General features: G+C 38.6%; 1 long non-coding RNA gene across 1 annotated transcript in view; it reads left to right on the top strand.

The window, feature by feature from the left end:
- The first annotated feature begins 4,852 nt into the window (after positions 1-4,852).
- The window catches only part of LOC106948575 (uncharacterized), a 33,024-nt gene continuing 31,717 nt past the window's right edge, over positions 4,853-6,159 (top strand). Inside the window, exons 1-2 of the long non-coding RNA XR_001425208.1 lie at positions 4,853-4,863; positions 5,064-5,065. This is a non-coding gene — a long non-coding RNA (uncharacterized LOC106948575). The remainder of the gene's footprint in view (positions 4,864-5,063; positions 5,066-6,159) is intronic.

The raw sequence follows: 6,159 nt of genomic DNA, 5'->3' as shown, positions 1-6,159 counted from the left end.
ATCCTCTCTTAGTCTGACTTAGCCTGGTAGAGACAAAACAACAACAAAAAAAAAGCTGAAAGGAAAATATTCTTCTACAATATACTGAATTAGGGGGCCTAATTACACTTGTGCACAAATTCAGACTATTATTTAAAAAAAAACAACAAAAAAAAAAACAGGTATTCTTTTCATCGTACTTTATAAATGCGGCCTACCTTGCGTTGCTGTAACACATATAGACTCCAGTTCGTGGTTGTGACATGCCAAAATATGGAAAAGTTCAAGAGTTAAAAATGCTTTATCAAGACACTCTCTAGCCGTTTATTAGACTGAACCGCTGATTATTTTTGATTTGTTGCGCCTCTCCGTTCTCATGTCTCACTGAAAACGCAGACGGGAAGCAGCCTGTCCTGGGGAGCTAAGCAAACAGAAGGCTAAAGACGCCACACAAGGAAAAACAACCTTCTGCGGCTAAAATATAACTCTGCGAACCCGTTTTTCTTCTTGTTGTTCTTGACAGTTAAACCACACAGAGTCTGTTTAATAAACTGTAAACAACTTTTCTCTTTCCATTAATCCATGAGTGAGGCAAGAACTGTATCCAATCAAGCTTTACAGATGGAGGATTTTCTTATCAGAGCTTCACTTGTTCCTGCAATGACTTAAAATTAAGTACCAGCCGTTGTGCGGGGGCACAAAACGGCATAGTTACCAACAAGCCTAGCACGCATTCAAGGGATTGATGCTCCTGTGATCAGGACATAAAATCTGGTAATTATGTCCTTTACATCTTATGTCAAATGGAGTATAGAGTGGAATTACTGTAAATTTACATTGACTCAATACAGCTGAGTCCAAAATAATAGAATTCATCTTTTCAGGTTTAAAGTGATCTTTTGTTGTCTCTAATAAAATGAAATAAAGATGCAGTCAAATATTGTATATCTGTCAGAGTGTAAAAGTCTTGACTTGTTCTTTTTTTTTTTTCTTTTTGAGTCAGTTGACATCAGTTTTTGACATTTAACCACTTTGATTTTAATCTCAAGATTGCCTTTTGGAACATAAACACTAAAAATGACAGCATTCATGGGGGGAAACCCCTTTATCGGACCAGTTTCGTGGACCATTCTTTACACTTTCTCCCATCTAGAGTAGATAAACATATAAAATGCTGTAAAGTTTATTCGTACCAAACCTGAAGGAGGAACGAACTGAAACTTAACCCTCTCCTTTGTACCCTCTCTTCTCCTGCTTGCGGCTTCAAGGCCATGGTATACTATGATTCATTATTTTCAAAGACAGGCCTTAGAAATGGGCTCATTTCACTCACAGCCAGCACCTTTTAACTGCGTCCTTCAAAAGGGGACTTTTGGATGGAGCTTCCCTCTTTTGAATTACCTTCTCAGAGGCACCAATTATTTCCAGGCTTAGAGCTGTAATTAAGAAGTTGGACTCCATCTTCCTAATTAATTTGGTTGTCACGCTGGAAAGGTCTGACAATAGTTTGCCTCTCTCTTTAAGGTGGAAAGCATTAAGAGACGTATTGGATCATTTAGGCGTTATTATGTGTTGTGGTTCTCATTGTGCACACCTATAAATGTGTGTCCCCAGAGCAACAACAGTGCATAAGTAGCTTTATTTTTGCTATTTCCCTTAGGTTATTTTGAGTAGGTTTTTTTTTTTTTTTTTTTCTGTGTTGAAGGTTTTTGGATGCTAAAATATTGAGATTCAAAATTAATACATTTCCATGAAAAAGTATTTAACCCATCCATCCATCTATCTTCTAACACCCTTGTCCCTAGTGGGGTCAGGAGGGTTGCTGGTGCCTATCTCCAGCAAACGTTTCGGGTGAGAGGCGGGGTACACCCTGGACAGGACGCCAGTCTGTCACAGGGCAACACAGGACAAACAACCTACTACTAAATTCTCCCTACTCACACCTAGAGAGAATTTAGAGAGGCCAATTAACCTGACAATTAACCGGACAGTCAACGTCCAGGCTACATTGACTCTTTTAAAGTGCTTTGGCACATACCAAAGCACTTTTGAAGCACATACCAAAGCATGTATGTGCTTTGGCACAAGGCTGATCTTGTTTTAAAAATCTCCAGTGTGGTTGAATTAAAACTATTTTGCTCAACTCCCAGATGTACAGTAATCAGAAAGGAAATAGACGGAGGAACAAGGTGGGGAAAGTCACCTGAGGTCCTGAAGATTGAATATTGAGCCCAAGGAAAATGAGTCAAGGTCCAACAGCACCATGTATGCATTTGACATTAACATTGTTCAAGACACTCTTGACTTGAACTTGTTCAAGCCCAGTTTTAAGTTTGTTTTTTTTTTAACTGTGCATGCACACAGATAATCTTAATCATAATTTATAAGAAAAAATGAGAGTGAAAGAAGTTCTTGTATTTAACCATATGATGTAGAGATATGAGTAAAGTCCAAAAGAGAAAAAAAAAAAAAAAACATTTTTAACAGACTAAAAAAATTGGAAAAAAAATTACTGACTTTTCAACTCCAAGGCTTGGTTAAAAAGACCTTTTGTGTAGTAAAAGGTTTCTTTTCCTCTCCTCTCTAAACTTTTTTTTTTCTTTTCATCAGAAAAGAAAAAAATATCTTTTCTGATGACAATATCTACTGACTGAGCTCCAGTCAGTAGATATTGTCTTTAGCCCCCCTGCCAGTAGATTTCTATAGAAATCCAAGTGAAGCTGTGGTCTCTCAAGCCAGGCCTTACTACATCCCCAAGGAGCTGTGTGTATCAAGGCTCCTGCACATGGAGTTGTCTCTTTTTTTGAATATAAAGTATGTAACTTAAATTTGTTGAAACTTACAGCTCTATGTCACTCTGTAATTTTTTTTTTTTACAGCTGGGATGTCGGCAACTATGGCTACAAATGAAAGGAAAAAATAACCAAGCACAATGTGTCGGAGCACAGTGTCCATATATGCTCCCAGTATTCAAACATGTAGACTTGTATCTTGACAGAAAACCTGTTATAATGCCACAATTGTTGTGCTAAGACATGAGGGAAATGACTAGCAACATAAAATAACTGTCTCCTGGGGCTTATCTGATAGAGCTATGAAAGTAGAGCGTGAACGCACACAATGACTTTAGTTATTTGATTTGTATGCCCTGAAGGAATATTGCTTTGTTTTCACACTTCAGAAAAAAAAAAAAAAAAAAAGCAGAGGTGTAAGGTATAATCTGTCATGTGAATATGAACTGCCAGAAATAACTATAAAAGTCTATAATGGTATGATCTGCAATATGCAAACGTGTCCTCATTAAAAATTATGGATGGCTTTGTTGCACCAAAAAATTTGTTTTAGTGCTACGCTATTTTTCTTTCTCCTCTCTTCCATTTCTCCCAGTTGTTCCCTTTCACTTATTTGAGCAAATGCTGTCCATAAATTCAAGTGATATCTGCTTTTGTAAGGCTCCGGATTGCCAAAGGGGATAAACAAAAAAGCAGTCGAGGCTTTCGACCCCTTTTTCTTGCTGACCACGTCGGTAATCAGTCCAAACTCCCCATGCTGGCTTCCATCCTCCCTTTGACAGTCAGACTAATAGATTTACTGGAGTTACAGTGTGAGTAAGTGTCAGCCGGGAGCGAACGCTCGCTTGGCGCGTCCTCCATCCCGTTCTCCCACTCTCGCAGTCCACTGACCCTTTTGCGACCCGTGCTATCTGGACGTGGGGTCACAGTCTGAGTCAAGAAAGTTGTGTGGTCATCAGATGGTCAATTAGATGTGGTCTGACTGGATTATGTCTCCGCCAGCTGATGGGAGAGATGTTTACTCCTTCTGTTTGACTATAATTCACTGGGGTTAGGGTTGCTTGATATTTTTTTTTTTTTTTTTAATTTTTTTTCACATTTTGCTGCATTCCAACCATAAATGTCAATGTATTTCATTGGAATATTTTGTCATGGGCCAACACAAGTGAACACACGGTTCTGAACCTTTTTTTTTTTTGTTTTTGTTTTTTTACAAATAGAAATCTGAACATTTCGGGATGCATTTGCAATAATCCTAAATAGTCAATACAGACCAGTTTACACTGTAATCATAGCTACAAGTCTTTTAGGGCCTACACATCTCAAGAAGAAACCGTTTTGCCCATTCTTCCAGGCAGAACAGCTCCACCCTATTCAAATTGGAGGGAGAGGGTCAGTCAGCATTCGTTTTTAAAGCTTGCCACATACAATGGCGACAATGCATCTCATCGCCATTGTAATTCTATGTTTAGGTTGATGGTCCTGCTGGAAGCTGAAGGTCTTAACTGATTTGTCTCTGTATTTATCTGAGTCCATCGTCCCATTGTTTATGTCCCTGCTGAAGGGAGGCGTTTCCACACCATGATGAGGCCACCTCCATGTTTCACAGGGGAGATGGTGCAGTCAGGGTGGTGAGAGTGTTGGTTTTCCTTCAGACATGGATACGAACGACAAAAAGACTAGTTTTAGCCTCGTCTAATGGAACAGGTTTTCCCCTCTTTTTTTTTTTGTGTTCCCTATATGGCTTATGAAAAGTTTCACACTGATCATAAATCTTTCTTTCAACAAAGCTTTCTTCCTGCCACTCTTCCATAAAGGTCAGACTTGTGGGGTGTAAAACTAATAGTTGTCCTGTCAGATTCTCCCGTCTCAGCTATGGATCCCCGACATGGCCAATTGGGAGCTTTTTTTTTTTTTTTTAGTTTTTACTCTTTTAAAAACCATAAATTGGTTATACTTCACAATTATGCCCTAATTTGTGTTGGTCTCTCCTAAAAAAATTACACTGATGTCTCTGTGGCAAAATGTGAAAAAGTTTAGAGATTGTTCATATTTTTTCCAAGACACTGTATTTATCATCTTGGAGAGCAACGTTCTTGTCTGAAAAAGTTATTGGACCGAAATAACTGCCTTAACTTCAATTAAATGGTGACGGAAAAAAACAAAACAAAAAAAAAACGCAGACAAGACTTCTCCTTGCTCTAAACTTTTGGTCGATTTCGTTGCCGTCTTTCTCCTCGCGCTAGTGACTCATTCAAAACTTTAAATTGTGATAGTGGGAAACCTGTGTAGGAGTTAGAGTTCAAACGGCTCTTTCATCACTAAGTTAAGCTTAGCGATAAAAGGGCAAAAAAAAAAAAAAGTGCAAACCTCTTCCATCGACATGGCATACACAAAACAGACGCCTTTGGTTTCCCCATCTCATTTCCCAACAAGGGCTGAGGGTGACACATTGATGCGACTTACTGGCAGAACACAAGAAAAAGCAAGGGAACGTTTTCTGCTTTGTCTGACAAAATCTGAAAGCAGTTTCCTTTTTTCCTGCACATAAGCCTTCACATTTCTCTCTCAGCGTATGTCATCTTGTCATAGAGTCTAGGTGCTCCCAGTTGGGTTGTGGCACATAGAAGGGTCTCCCTCAGTCTTTCTCGGTAGTAAACCTCCTCACTCGCTATCCCATAATCCCTCCGGCTCTGATGATAGGAGTAAGCTGCCAACAACAACAAGAGCTGCCGGGGTTTGATAAAGAAGCTGTGGAGTGCTGTGGGGTACTGGGACCCAGAGGAATCGAAGCCCGACTCCCTGACACTGTTTTATGTTTTTAAATCGTGAACAGTTCCTTAGTGAAGGGGTCACAAGTACACTGTAAATTCACATGCATTTAGGAGGACAAAGTGCTTTTGCTGACAGATGGAGTAAAATAGCTACCGCTGGATAAATTGANTGTTTCTTTTTTTGATGCAAACCTGACGTTCTGTCACATTCTTAAAAAAAAACAAACAAAAAAAAAACTCTGTTTGATTGAGATTTGATCACTTTGGAGTACAGTGTTCAATCAAGCCAAATTCCATCCTTTAAAACTTGAATGCTGTAGCTGAAATTGAGTGAGACTTTCTGGACTGGTACTGGTTGTTCTAATTGTTTGTCTCCGACTTTGATGAAGCAGTGCAAGAACAGTCAGGTTCGACTTGCAAAGACACACTTGAAATATTCTGGTGTATATATATGTTTGTCAGTCTGTGTTTATTATATTGAACACGTATAAATTAGAGTAAATTCACACAGTTTTTTTTTTTTTGTTTCCCAGAAATTCTTTTTTTTTTTTTTTTTTTTTTTTAAAAATTTTTTCGGGCAAAAAAAAACTTTTTGGGGGAATTAAATTTTCGGA

Source organism: Poecilia latipinna, unplaced genomic scaffold (genome assembly GCF_001443285.1).
Source record: "Poecilia latipinna isolate Pla-1442-1.1 unplaced genomic scaffold, P_latipinna-1.0 Scaffold295, whole genome shotgun sequence".
NCBI lineage: Eukaryota > Metazoa > Chordata > Actinopteri > Cyprinodontiformes > Poeciliidae > Poecilia > Poecilia latipinna.
The sequence above is the reverse complement of the archived record's forward strand: the minus strand, read 5'-3'. Positions and strand labels throughout refer to the sequence as shown.